At 36.8% G+C, this 15,596-nt stretch overlaps 1 pseudogene; it reads left to right on the top strand.

The window, feature by feature from the left end:
- Window positions 1–13,166: 13,166 nt before the first annotated feature.
- LOC102126757 (large ribosomal subunit protein eL18 pseudogene) lies at window positions 13,167–13,764 on the top strand (annotated as a pseudogene).
- The last annotated feature ends 1,832 nt before the right edge of the window (window positions 13,765–15,596 follow it).

Raw genomic sequence — 15,596 nt, 5'->3', positions numbered from 1 at the left:
ATATTACAGTTCACTATAGTCATCCTACAGTGGTATAGAACACTATAACTTATTCCTCCTGTTTAGCTGTAATTTTATATCTTTCAACAAATCTCCTCTTTCCTACTCATACCCTTCCTCCTCATACTCTTCCCAGCCTCTAGTGTCCTCTGTTCTACTTTTTACTTGTATGAGATCAACATTTTTTAGTTTCCACATCAGTGATAACATGTGGTGCTTAACTTTCTGTTCTTGATTTATTTCGCTTAACATAACATTCTCCAGTTCCATCCATTTTGCTATGGCAGGATTTCATTCATTTTTATGACTGAATAGTACTCCATTGTTCATATATGCCACATTTCTACTATCTATTCATCTTCTGTTGGACACTATCATAGTCCATTTGTGTTGCTACAAAGGAATACTTGAATCCAGGTAATTTATTAAGAGAAGAGGCTTATTTGTTCATGATTCTGCTGGCTATACAAGAAGCATGCTGCCAGCAACTGCTTCTGGTGAGGGCATCAGGCTGCTGCCACTCATGGCAGAAGAGGAAGGGGACCGTGTATGTGCAGAGACCACATGGCAAGAGAGGAAGCAAGACGGGGAGGGGGAAGGCACCAGGCTCTTTTTAACAACCAGCTCTTGCAGGACCTACTAGAGTGAGAACTTGAGGACTCACTCATTTCCGTGAGAATGGCACCAAAGTAATTTATGAGGGATCCACACCCATGACCCAAATACCTCCCATTAGGCCCTATCTCCAATATTGAGGATCAAATTTCAACATGAGGTTTGGGGGAATAAATATCTAAACTATAGCAGACACCTGGGTTGATTCCATATCTTGGTATTATGAGCAGTGGTGCAATAAACACGGGGTACAGATGTCTGTTCAATATACTGATCTCCTTTCCTTTGGATAAATGCCCAGTAGTGGAATTGCTGGATTACATGTTAGTTCTATTTGCAGTTTTTTGAAGAACCTCCATACTATTCTGTATAGCAGATGTACTAGTATACATTCCTACCAACAGCGTATATGAGTTCTCTTTTCTTCACATCCTCACCAGCATATGAATTATTTTTTTGGTTTTGTTTGTTGTTGTTGTTGTTGTTGTTGTTGAGAAGGAGTCTCGCTCTGTTGCCCAGGCTGGAGTACAGTGGCATGATCTCAGCTCACTAAAACCCCTGCCTCCCTAGTTCGAACTATTCTCCTGCCTCAGCCCCGAGTAGCTGGGATTACAGGCGCCTGCCACCATGCCTGGCTAATGTTTTGTATTTTAGTAGATGAGGGGTTTTACCATGTTGGTCAGGCTGGTCTTGAACTCCTGACCTCAGGTGATCCACCCGCCTCCCAAAGTGCTGGGATTATAGGCATGAGCCACCTTGCCTGGCCTGGTCTTTTTTATAATAGCCACGCTAACTGGGGTGAGATGATACCTCATTGTGGTTTTGATTTGCATTTCCCTGATGATTAGTGACATTGAGCTTTATTATTTAATTTATTTATTTATTGTCATTTGTATGTCTTCTTTTGAGAAATGTCTATTCAGATCATTTGCTCATTTTTTTTACCAGATTGTTTTTTGCTGTTGAGGTGTTTGAGTTTCTTGTATATTCTGAATATTATTGCCCTTTCAAATGAATAGTTTGCAAATATTTTCTCCCTTTCAAGAGACTGTCTTCTTACTCTGTTGAATGTTTTCTTTGCTGCACAGAAGCTTCTTAGTTTGATATAATCCCATTTTTTGGGGAGGTTTTCTGCTTTCGTTGTCCATGCTTTTTGAGGTATTATTCATAAAATGTGTCTCCTGATGAAAGGTATAATTTTTTTTTTTTTTTTTTTTTTTTTTTTTTTTTTGAGACGCAGTTTCACTCTATCGCCCAGGTTGGAGTGCAGTGGCACGATCTTGGCTCACTGCAAGCTCTGCCTCCCAGGTTCACGCCATTCTCCTGCCTCACCGTCCCGAGTAGCTGGGACTACAGGCGCCCGCCACCATGCCGGGCTAATTTTCTGTATTTTTAATAGAGATGGGTTTTCACCGTGTTAGCCAGGCTGGTCTCAATCTCCCAACCTCGAGATCTGCCATGCCCGGGTAATTTTTGTAATTCTACTAGAGATGGGGTTTCACCATGTTAGCCCGGATATCTCGAGGTGCAAGGTATAACATTTTTAATAGATATATAACTAAAGATGGAATTGCCGGGTGTGTAAATGTGTAAATTTATAAGCTAACATAAAACTAGCCTTCAACATGGCTATGCCAATATAAATTGTTGCCAGTAATGAATAATAAATTTCATTGATCCATAACCTCTCAAACACTGTACATTTTTCCTAGTTTTACTTTCTACCAATTGAATGAGTGCAACGTAGTAGGTCATTCTACATGTTTCTGACGACTAGTGACTTCTTATTCAAATGTTTACTTATTAAACATACATGCTATCTCTTAGGAAAAGTGCCAGTTGATATTTCTATTCATAATTTTATTGGCACCACCTTTGGACTTTCTGTTATTCTGTTGGTCAGTTTAAAAACCCCTGTACACACAGCACATGATATTCATTATAATCATTTTAAAAATCTTGGTCTCTAAATAAGACAAGTTTCCCATCATTATCCACCCTCTTGCTCAGATATGCCTTTCCTTTTAGGACCATTAAACTTCCACATAAACCTTAGAATCAGTTTGTAAAGTTTTAGGGAAAACTCCTGTCAGATTTGTACTGGAGAAGTCTTGTTAGTCTATATGTTAGTCTACAAATCAATTGAGTCTATAAATCAATTTAGGGAGAATAGACATCCTCAGAATATAAGTGTCTCCATTTACTAAAATTATGTTTAATGTGTCTCAGCAAAGTTTTTAAAAATTTCACGTACACGGCTTGAACATTTTTGCAAGATCTATTTTTAGGTCCATTATGATTTTAATTGTAAATGATATATTTAAAATGTGCATATACACATATGCATCTTTCTGTCTTCAAATTGTTTGTTGGTGGCACACAGAAAAATCAGTCACTTTTGTATATTGATTATGTACCTAATCTCATTGCTTAAGGACCTTATATGAACCATTATTTCTCTATCTGTAAAACTGCTATGACACATAGTTGTTATAGAAATGAAATGAGGAAAAACTACTAACAACACACGCCATTTTACAGACATGTACTATTACTTCCTATTGCCTTACTTTGTTAGAAGGACAGTAAATAAAAGAAAGGAATACAGAGAGAAAGAAGGTGATAGGGAATAAACTCTACTGCTATTTTGGCTTACCAGTACTTTAATTTTTAAAAAAAAAAAGTTTGTATATTTGGTTGCATAATAATTGTACTCTATTGGGTTAGTAAAATGCCAAGTAGATAACTGCATAGCATTATTTTAAAGCCAGGGAAAACAGATGAACTATTCAAGAACCACAGTCACAATGGAATGGCTTAAACATTGTTAAACAGGTTATACATAAAAATAAAACACACTAAGATGCTTTAGGTTTACTTCTTTTTTAAAAAAAAGATAATGGGCCAGGTGCAGTGGCTCACGCCTGTAATCCCAGCACTTTGGGAGGCTGAGGTGGGTAGATTACTTGAGGTCAGGAGTTTGAGACCAGCCTGACCAATATGATGAAACCCCGTCTCTACTAAAAATACAAAAATTAACTGGGTGTCGTGGCATGCGCCTGTAGACCCAGCCACTTGGGAGGTTGAGAAAGGAGAATTGCTTGAACCCAGGAGGTGGAGGCTGCAGTGAGCCAAGATTGCACCACTGCACTCCAGTCTGGGTGACAGAGCAAGACTCCATCACAAAGGGAAAAAAAAAAAAAAGACAATGATATAGTATTTTATACTTTTGACTATACCTCTATTATATATAGTAAAAACTAAATTTCTGATACATGTTGGACTTATGAATTTTTACCTGCCTTTCTACCTTGTTTTCTTCTTTCCCTCCCTTCTACTTCCTTCTGTTTTTCTTTTCTTTCCTCCTTTCTTATTTTCTCCTTTCATCCCTCCTCTTACTTCCTTCCTCTCATTCTCTCATCCATGGTAAATTTAAGATGCTTTGAGTCCTGAATTAAACTTAGGGATAATGTATGGATGGTTTTAGACACAGACTTGAAGCATTAACCTGTCATTCACCTTAGCCCTGGGGGTTAGAATAGCAATTCATGATGATGTCACCTTGGATGAGCATGCTTATTTTTTAATATTTCATTTGTTCACATAAGTGTAATATATTCAAATATTTCATATTAGTTTGTGAAGGAGGTATTTCGGACTCTAATATTAAAGAAAGAGATTTTGAGATTTTAAATCTTCACACTATTAAAATCCCACGTCCTGAAATACTGATTAAGATTCACTGTGTTTTTAAGCCAAACATTTAGGAAGCTTTCTCAATATATATGCATGAAGATGATATTTAATACTCTTTAAGCTGTGGAAGAACACCTATAATAAAGTACACAAATGACCTCTAATTAGGAAAGCTTTGCTTCAATAAGCTTGGAATGACTCATTTTTTTGAAACTGTTGATACATATGCATGAAAAGTAAATCTCCACACCAGAGTAGCTGAAGATTTTTACTTACTTCATCTTCTAGAAAGTTATAAATAGTCGAATGAGGTAACTTAAAGGTGAACCAGTGAAAATTGTAACTAAATGAATTTTTTACATATTGACGTATTTTTATCATTATCCATTTTAATCTCTGTCCTCAAATAAGAGCTATTTCTGGAAGAAAATAAACATAATTCTTGTTAAATAAAGCCCCACATGCACATATATTTGTATGCAGGGCTAAATTTAACAAGAATCATATACAATACACATAACAAGAGCTATATATATATATATTACTTACAGTAGTAAAATGCAATTGGAATACATTTGACAAGAATAATTCTACTGTTTAATAAACAAATGTGAATCTAAAAAATCTTTTTTATAGTCAATGTTGTCTTTCCTTCCACTCTTAAATTTTCATTCCAACCATCAGACATAATGATTTTTAAAAATCTACGTTCATGTAAAATGGACAACTCTTTCCCGTGTAAAAACATCTCTTTTGAGAAGTCTAATATATGGTTTTTGTACTATGTATAACTTTTAAAATTCATCTCCTCTCCCTTGTTTTGCCTTCTCTTGGGTTGGTAAAATGTAAAGTAAACAAGCACATTGCATATATTCAGGGAAAGCAAAGAACATATTCAAGAATGAAAGTCATGACACGATAGCTTCGTCATTTAAAAAAATATTTTATATTTTTTAAAAATCTACCATGAATTATGCAGTATATCACACAGGAAGTAGGGGTAAAAAGTGCTCCTGGGTTGGAAGACACTGATAGTTATAGAAGATGCTTAATGGTCAGAATTTTCAAATGGTTGAAGATGAAGTTTGTCACCACAGACAAAACAAATTATGGAGATTTAGATTCCCATAACGGCAGAATTAAATTACCTATTTCATTCTCCTAATAAACAGAAACAGAAATACAGTATTTGGTGCCCTTTCCCCATCTTCCCAAGAGGGAAGTTCTTTGTGTGTAACTAACTGTACCAGGTATCCACTTTGATTTATGATAAACTCTAATGTGAAAGAGCAAAGCCATGTTGCTTTTCATATAATTATATATTAGTTCAATAAATATTTGTCATTTCAAACTCTATTAATTAAGATTCTTAATTCTCAGAGGTAATTCCAATATAAGAAAGAGTCTCTAACACATAATTGAATAGCCTGCAAATGACCTCAGAGGTTTGATTTCTTTATTATTAGATATAACAGGTATTTTTTATTTATTTGGGGGAAGTTTGTAGAGATGTTTGTAGACCTCATCTAATTTACACTACACAACCCTTAAGTTCTCATTCAAATCCAAGGTTCTATGAGATGAATAAAAGTTTATGAGTGTATAATGTTTTTGATTACTTTTGAAGAAAATTATGAAAAAAATGATCTTTTAGGAAATAACATTAGTTTCTCTGGGGTAAAAGTTAAAATGAAGTTAATTTATTTTACACTGTTCCCAGTTTTATCTGATTGGACTTTAATTTAAAATTAATTCAGCCTATTTGGATAGGTGGTGCACAATTAAATAGAAACAATTACCTAAGTCATGTGTAAATGCAAGTTTAGCCAAAACCCCCACCTATGTTTCGCTTTCAAAGTGCCTGACAGTTCTGGATAATATTTACAAAAAGGAGTTCTGGCCAACACAAAGTCCGCTTCCAGAAATGTTACCGGGTATCACAAGTCAACTTAAAGCATTATTAATCTCTTCGGATTTAACGTTCTCACTATTAAATTTCCAGAACATAATATTGCAACATAACAATTCAGGGATATTAATTCAAGAACACTTAATTTCTTCAAAAAATAAAAGTTAATAAATCTTTAGTAGCTGGAACATTTTACATAATTTTAATATTCATTACATTAATAAAGGTGCTTATTGAAAAAGTGAAATTTCATTGAAAAGTTTACAATGCAGAATAGCACTCTCCCACATCCCCCAGCCCACTATTTATTAATTGGATAACTGAGGTCAAGTCATTTGATGTATTTTTGTTCCATTTTCTTCATCTCTAAAGTAGAAATAACTACTTTCTTCATCTGTAGGTTGGAGATAACCCTACCTCTTAGGGTTGTTGTGAAAATCAAATTAACAAATATGTATAAAATAATGTGCACAATGCCTGGAACATGGTAAGTGCAAAATAGATGTTAGCTATTCTTATTATCACCCCTACCTCTCCTGTTCTGATTTTCCCAGCTGTCACTCTCAAAATTTCCCCTGGCATTTACCTCTATATTTTTTTTAATGATGTATCACTTTTGTACCTTATTTATTTGCTTTTGACTCTGACAGACATTTACTTTGTGTGTCCACACCATTCCCCAGTGTCTCCCAAACTACCCATATAAAGTTGCTATTTCATAGTTCTGATTAAGAATCGTCAGTGTTTACATTTTGTTTACATTAATTAGAAATTTCAGAGACAAGTAGTAATAAAGCCAACAACAGCAATTTAAACAAGCAGAGGCTCTATTTTTATCTCACAAGGATTCTGGAGGTAGATGGTTACTGTTCTTCCCTGCTGTCCTTAGTATTTTGCCTTTTATTCTTACAGTTGTCAAATAGTATCGCATGATGGCTAACTCAGCTCCAGGCAACAGGACCACCTTCAAAAGCACGGAGCAGGGGCTGGCCAGGGTGGCAAAATCCTTTCATCTCCTCTGGACTGTTCTTATTAGCAAGAAAAATAACTTTCTAAGAAGTTATCCAATACAATTTCTCCTGCATCTCATTGACCAACACTGAATCCTGCAGTGGCTCCCAACTCCAAGGCAGGCCGTGGCAGTTGAGGGTATTACACAAAAGAATGGCACTGCCTTAATTGGCTTAGAGGAGAGAGTCTCAAACTTTCTCAGTTCACAGGTCCATTGGTATCCGTATGATTATTTTCACTGTGCCCGAGGCAAAAGAAATATCAAACAATCCCTTTTTATAAGTAAGTTGGTACCAAAGAACGTAATATGTGTTTATATCCCCAACAACTTAGTAGCCATTTGAGTAAATACCAAACATAATTGTAAAAACAAAAACAAAAACAAACAAACAAAACAACTAAGTTTACTTTTGAATGACTATAATTACTTACTAAAGGGAAATGTGTGCCTTCTGGGCACTGCACAGCTTCTCACATTTTAAAATCAGATTAGACACCAAACCCCTCATTTCCTATTCCACACTGATTTCCATTTAGTACTTTTTTATTTTTTCTTTTCATTTAAATCACATCAACCACTGAAAATCCTGCTTCACAAAGATAGGACATCCTGGAAAGCAAGGTAGATGGAACTAAGAGTGGAGTCAGGAAGTGCCTTTAGTTAGCTCCACAGACTAAACCTCCCACCCCCTGCATACCTGTATGTGTGAAATGCGGGAGAATTTCCTTTGGTATCAGTGCTCTGTCAACAGAATTTCAGCCAATTTTTCTCTTTTCAGCTCAGCGCTTGACCCCTACCTTTGGGAGTACTGGAAATCCCTAAGCACTGAGATTCTCAGGGTTCCTCTGGGACTAATGATTTGACTACTCACCCACATAAGGTTCTGGGTTTAGTTACTCTGGTTTTTTGTTTGTTTGGTTGGTTGGTGTTTGTTTGTTTGTTTTGAGATGGAGTTTCGCTCTTGTTGCCCAGGCTGGAGTGCAATGGCACAATCTCAGCTCACTGCAACCTCTGCCTCCCAGGTTCAAGTGATTCTCCTGCCTCAGCCTCCCAAGTACCTGGGATTACAGGCACACACCACCATGCCCGGCTAATTTTTTTACTTTTAGTAGAGACGGGGTTTCACCCTGGCCAGGCTGGTCTTGAACTCCTAACCTCAGGTGATCCGCCCGCCTCGACCTCCCAGAGTGCTGGAATTATAGGCGTGAGCCACCGTGCCTGGCCTAGTTACTCTGTTTTTAAATTAGTCACCATTCCTCAGTCACCTTCTGATTCCCAATAAAGCTGTCAATATCTTTATTCAGTGGTGGACTCTCAGAACTCTTTTCTTTTTCCATGTTAGTTGATGGTTTGATTTGGTTGTGTTTTTATTTTAAATTAGTAGACTTTATTTCTTAGAGAGGTTTTCAGTTTACACAAAAATTTAACAGGAAGTACCGAGTTCCCATACTCTCTATCCCCAATGCCCCTCCCCAACACCAGTTTTCACTATTATTTTTCCACTGTATTTCTTTTTTTAATTTAACTCATTTTAAGTTCAGGGGTACATGTGAAAGTTTGTTACACAGGTAAACTTTGTCATGGGGGTTTGTTGTACAGATTATTTCATCACCCAGGTATTAAGCCTAGTATCCATCAGTTATTTTTCCTGATCCTTTCCCTCCTCCCACCCTCCACCCTCCCAAAGGCCCCAGCGTGTGTTGTTCTCTGTATGTGTCCACGTGTTCTCATCATTTAGCTCCCACTTATAAGTGAGAACATGCAGTATTTGGTTTTCTTTTCCTATGTTAGTTTGCTAAGGATAATGGCCTCCAGCTCCATCCATACCCCTGCAAAGGACATGATCTCATTCTTGTTTCATGGCTGCATAGTATTCCATGGTGTATATGTACCACATTTTCTTTATCCAGTCTGTCACTGATGGGCATTTAGGTTAACTGCATGCTTTTGCTATTGTGAATAGTGTTGCAAGGAACATACATGTTCATGTGTCTTTACAACGATAAAATTCCATTTCTATTATTGCAGTGGGGTTTCGAAAAGAGAAAAACCAGGTTGATCAGTGCAACATTTTTAACTGGAAATTCAGACTGGATTCTGGAAATGACTCAATCTTGGCAAGGTTAGGGATAAAAGTAGAGAATCTCTGGTATTGCCCAAATGAAGGATATGCTCTTATTAGATAATTCATGGTCATCCATTGTCTATACCAAATACTAAGAGATTGTGTATTTTGGATCTCGCAAAACTTCCTTTGCTGCCCAGGTACCTAATATTTCAGGATGTTCTAAGGTTCACTGCAGTGCCACTTCTTTCCACAGCAAGGTTGCCCTAATCAATGGGGGGACTTTTTTTTTTTAAATCACCCATCTCCTATTCAAAATATCCATTCATTTCTTCACAGAGACTTAGTCTCTACATTGGTGGGGAATGCGAACAAGTTTTACCCAGGTAGTAATTCTAGGTGATTTGCAGATAGTTTTGCATTTGAGTTTTATCCACCTCTAAATCTGCAAACTTTTTACATTATGAAAAAATAGTACTTTTAAAATACCTGAACACTTCCGTATCTACTTTATCTATTCCTAGATATCACTTTCAATATAAAAATGTTTTCTTATTCCTATTAAGGAATAAGATATGTTATTTTGGAGAAGACATGATATAGTTTCCAATTTAGTTATAGATTAAACATTACCAAATCCAAAAAGTTCCTATATTATTCCTTCTACTCAGCTCCCTAAAAGACTATGAAATTATTGTTTCTTTGAAAGTTTTAAATGCCAGAAATCTTAATATTAGTGAGCCTGCAACCATGTTTCACTATTGATCCTGGATTCAAAGTTGGCAGTTAAAACTTCTACTTCAGGTGAAATTTGCAGAAACAAACAATTGCTTTTATTCTATATTCACATAGGGTATGTGTTAAGTTCAGATTTTATAAAGGAAAAAAATGCCTTAAAAATACCTGTTTCATTGTATTAAATAGAAAGTTATGCTTCTGCAAGCAGGAACATAGATTATGTAAACTAATCTTTGCAATTGCTCATCAGCACATGTGGAAGATTAACTTTCCAGTCTTTTAGAAGCTTGAAAAGACTTGGTTAGTATTTAGAATGAAAAATTGTTATCAGATATTGAAATACAGGAGAAAAGATGGATGGATTTCATTTTTAATGCAGAAATTAGTCACTGAATCCTGATCTTAGAGCTTCTTTTCAAATTATATTTGTTACCTGGAGACAGCAGTACATGTTTAAAAAAAAAATTCTGGATTGGTTAGCTTCAAGAAAGTTATATATACCTTTATTTTAAAAACAATTACACACAAATGCACACACATCATTGTTTTGCAAGCTTTCCCAGTAAGAGTAGGGCCACCATATGTGAAAAACTCTTTGTGGAGATGCCCTGAAATTCTATATTATCTTTTGGTTTCTTAACATGTATATTAACACTCATTATTTTATTATGATATATGTAGCATTTTCCATACGGATTCAGCTCCGTCTGGAGATTGTAAATTTTTGGAAGCATAAGCCATGATTTTTCTTAGTAAATAAAATGGCAACATCTGCACATTACTAAAACTATAGTAAAAACCTTAATAAATATGTGCAAAATATTTTTCAAAATAAGAGGTCTTGGTTACAAGCAAAAGAAACTGATGCTGGTGACCATAAGCAATATGGAAATATAGTAGAAAGATAATGTCAACTCCAAGGGATTTCCAAGAACTTAGGTTAGAAGATGCACAGAATTCAAGGCAGCTCTGAGGAGCCAAGAATGTGGACCTCGGTGTCCCCTTATCTTTGCTCAGTAGCACCAGGCCTGAGAGTGGAACAGGCAGTCAGCCAAACATTAGATGCATGCCCACATACTGCTAGAGTCAAGGAGAGAGGTGTGGCCCTCTGGCAGCTATATTGGTCTCAACAGTTAACCCACTGGGGAATGCCCCAAAGCCACAACTGGGGTAAATTTTGAGTAGGCAAAAATTTACAAATCGAACTGCCCCTTAACCTCGCACATGCCTTATCTCACATGACATTTCTAAAGAATTTCATTTTATAAATAATACTTCTCTGAATGTAATGGAATATATTCCTTACGAATAAAATTGTGCATATTGATTCTGCGAGGAAAGTCAGGTCTCATCAGCCTAGAATCACACGATCATGTCCATTTATTCTGTGGAATCATTATGTTCTATCTCCTTTTTTGTCATTAGAGTGCTACTACTTACACAAATTGATGAAATCACCCATAAAATATGATATCATATGTCTTACGTTTTCTCTCTATTCTGTAACCGCTTATAGAAACCGTGATGTCTTAGTTTATTTGTGTTCAAACCAACTCAATTTTTTAATTCCAAAAAATCCAGTTGGGTGGGAAGTATCATCTCTCATTTGTTTTTACTAAATGTGTCTTTATACTAAAGATCCCATTTAGTTACTTTTTTGCAAATGGGAAAATAAGTGATTTTGATTTTTTTTTCACATTGCTTTTTGAATAGTTGAGACTCTACAGCAAAAGTAAATATAGTTCCTTAATACTTCTAAATGAGTAGTTCAGGACAGGTGCGGTGGTTCACACCTGTAATTCCAGTACTTTGGGAGCCTGAGGCAAGTGGATCGCTTGAACCCAGGAGGCAGAAGTTGCAGTGAGCTGAGATTTCACCACTGCACTCCTGTCTGGGTGACAGAGTAAGACTCTGTCTCAAAAAAGAAAAAAAAAAAAAAAAAAAAGTAGTTTGTTAAGTAACACTTAAGTAGGCAGTATGTTCTTGCATTCTTTTTGAATTCTGATCACCTTCAATAGAACCATAGTGAATTAATTTTGGGGAGAATGGGCTTCATTTTCTTATTCTTTATTGTACTTTAAGTATGGTACCATTCGTTGAAGCCATGAACGTACCACCCTCTCAACATTTAAAAAATCACGAGTTGGACTGGATGCAGTAAAAAGAGAGAACTGCTATGAATTGTCCAAAAACTCCCTAGCCTGGAAGATGCCCAAATTCACAACACCATAGTTACAATTTTTTAGGACATAAATTACCTTTCCAAATAATTATTGAAATAGAAAAAAAATTATATTAAAACCTTTTAAAATACAAATCTATTAAAAAACATTTTATATAGTACAACGTTAGATTACATAGGAATTTTATAAAACTGAAATATGAAAAGTGTTTAATAATACTTTACTTCACTGGAAGCCTTTAGGTTTATCTAATGTCTATCTGGAATCTGTTGTGATGAGTAGAATTTAATAGTTAACAATTTAATAAATTTTAAATTTGAGTGGTTTTTTTTTCAGTCCTATTTTGTAGTATATATTTCAGCAGACTTATGAATACTTCAGCAAAACAAGAATAACAGTGGGTCCTACCTCATAGAATTATTATGAGGATTGAATGACATAAGGCATATGACGATATTAACATGAACAATTTTAATCATAATAGTAATATTAATAGTGCTCTTATTCCTTTTACTGCGTTTAGGAACAAATATGCTTAAGATTTTAACCTAAAAATCTTGATATACACTGTAACTACCACAATGACATGTAGTGTACAAGATTTTGAATTTAATAAAGCACGTTCAAAAATCGGTGCTAATGCCGGACCACAAAAGTGTTCCTAAAATTATGCCAAATTGAGTAATATGTTTTTTGTTTGTATCATAGCAATCAGAACAAGTACTTTATGAGTTTGAACATATGGGGAGAATTTAGCAAACGAACTTTTTATCTTAAAAGTTAATAGATTCTCCACATGTAGCAATGCATTAGTGAAGCTATTATCTGGGAAAGATTAAAAAATAAAGACACAAATGGATGGAATTTCTGCAAGAGGGAGGAGAAAAGAAAGGGAGAGAAAGGGAGAGGAAGATGTCTTAATAGGAAATGTGCACATTGGCCGTTCTGCCTTTCCGTACCTGGCCGCGCAGGAGACGCCATCATGGGAGTTGACATCCGCCACAGCAAGGACCGAAAGGTTCGGCGCCAGGAGCCCAAGAGCCAGGATATCTACCTGATATCCTGTGTCAAGCTGTGGGTCAAGCTGTACAGGTTTCTGGCCAGACGAACCAACTCCACATTCAACCAGGTTGTGCTGAAGAGGTTGTTTATGAGTCCTACCAACCTACCACCTCTGTCCCTTTCCCGGATGATCTGGAAAATGAAGCTTCCTGGCTGGGAAAACAAAACGGCCATGGTTGTGGGGACCATAACGGATGACGTGCGGGTTCAGGAGGTGCCCAAACTGAAGGTGTGTGCGCTGCGTGTGACCAGCCTGGCCTGCAGCCGCATCATCAGGGCCGGGGGCAAAATCTTCGCTTTCGACCAGCTGGCCCTGGACTCCCCCAAGGGCTGCGGCACCGTCCTGCTCTCCGGTCCTCGCAAGGACCGAAAGATGAACCTGCATTTCAGCAAGGCCCCGGGAACCCCGCCCAGCCACACCAAACCCTACGTCCGCTCCAAGGGCCGGAAGTTTGAGCGCGCCAGATGTGCACAGGCCAGCTGAGGCTGCAGAAACTAACCCTGGATCCTACTGTCTTATTAAAACGATTTTGGACGCTGAAGAAAAGAAAAGAAAATGTGCACATTGACGTTGCAGCTGGGGTTGAGAAAGTCTCTTAAGTAGCTTTTCACATGAGGTTTCTTATTGTTGGTTTACTCCAAATGTTGTCAGACTTCCACCCGGTACATCAGAATTGACTGGAGGGCTTAATAAAACACAGATTTCTGGGTCTCACCCCCCCAGATTCCGATTTGTAGTTGGGTAGGACCCCAGAATTCGCATTTTAAGTTCCCAGTTGATCTCATCATGCTGGTCTGGCGAACCTCACTTCGACAACCACTGGTCTAGTTTGTAACAGATTGACGGACTATAGCTTCATTCCAGAAGTTGGTAAGGAAATCTAAAACAGTGTTTTCACGAATAACAAATATGAGTGATACAATTCATTTTCTCAGATTTTACCGATTATTGTTAAGAATGAGCTATTAAAAGTTTGTTACATATATAAACAATTATCCCATATCCTGAGGGTTGCATGTAAATGTAGCTATCCCACAAACATATTTAAAAGCACAAATTAGACACGATAAGCACTTTTAGCCATGGGCAATACATAAGAATAGAGAACACCAATTAAATTGATACAAATTAAGGCCAGGCATGGTGGCTCACGCCTGTAATCCCAGCAATTTGGGAGGCCAAGGTGGGAAGATGGCCTGTGCCCATGAGTTCTAGACCAGCTTGGACAACAAAGTAAGACCCTGTCTCTACGAAAAATTAACTCACATGGTGCCATGTGCCTGTAGTCTCAGCTACTTGGGAGGCTGAGCTGGAAGGATTGCTTGAACCCCAAGAGGTTGAGGCTGCAATGAGTCATGATCACGCCACTGTACTCTAACCTGGGTGACAGAGTGAGACTCTGACCCCCCACCAAAACAACTGTACAAATTAAAACAACAATGAAACACCATTTTTCCCATTTCAGAAAGGGCTTCTGAAAATGTTTTATAATATCCTTTACCTTGTTGGTGGAAGTCTAAGGTCATGCCACCTAGAGAAAGGGTGACTCCTGAGTTTCTCTAGGTGGTGAGATTTGGAGTCATTATTTATACTTATTATGGTTTCTTATACTTAAACAAAACTATAAAATATGTAAGTAATGAAAATGCATTATAATGTTTTAAAAACCAGTCTTCACTATGAATCATCAATATGAGTAAAACATATTTTAAAAAATTGTCTTCTTCATAAACATCCTCTATAGTTATATTTGGTCACTTTGTAAACAATATATTTAGTAAATTGATGGTGGATGGTAGAGAATTGGCACAGGAGGAGAAAAGGTAGATGCAGACAGGCAGCAAGGGAACGCAGAGAAAGGGATTTTAGTTCTGGAGTGGAGGAGTCATGATGCTGACCACCTGTGTTGTACAACTCATATGTCCTCACTAGATAGCTTCTCTCTACAGAAATAGCCATTAGTTGATTAACTGCTACCAGGTCTGCAACTGCTCTGACCATCCAGGTTAATAGCATTGCTCCTGGGCTAGCTGATGTTACTAAATTCTCATATTCTTAAAGAACCATATACAAGAAAGCACAGCCCAAATAAAGCACCCGTGTTATTTAACAGGATACTCCAACTGAACACCGCTGCCACATTTGTAGTCTTTTTTATTTCCTTAAACAAATATCCTTTATTCACAGGAGAAACTCTTCCATAGCAACATGAAATAATCTTTCCTACATGTCATCAGCAATTATACGAATATGTATATGTATATATGCCTATATATGTATGTGTGTATATATATTTGTGTATATATGTGTGTATA

Source organism: Macaca fascicularis, chromosome 20, assembly GCF_037993035.2.
Source record: "Macaca fascicularis isolate 582-1 chromosome 20, T2T-MFA8v1.1".
Taxonomy (NCBI): Eukaryota; Metazoa; Chordata; class Mammalia; order Primates; family Cercopithecidae; genus Macaca; species Macaca fascicularis.
This window is presented reverse-complemented; position numbering and strand designations above follow the sequence as displayed.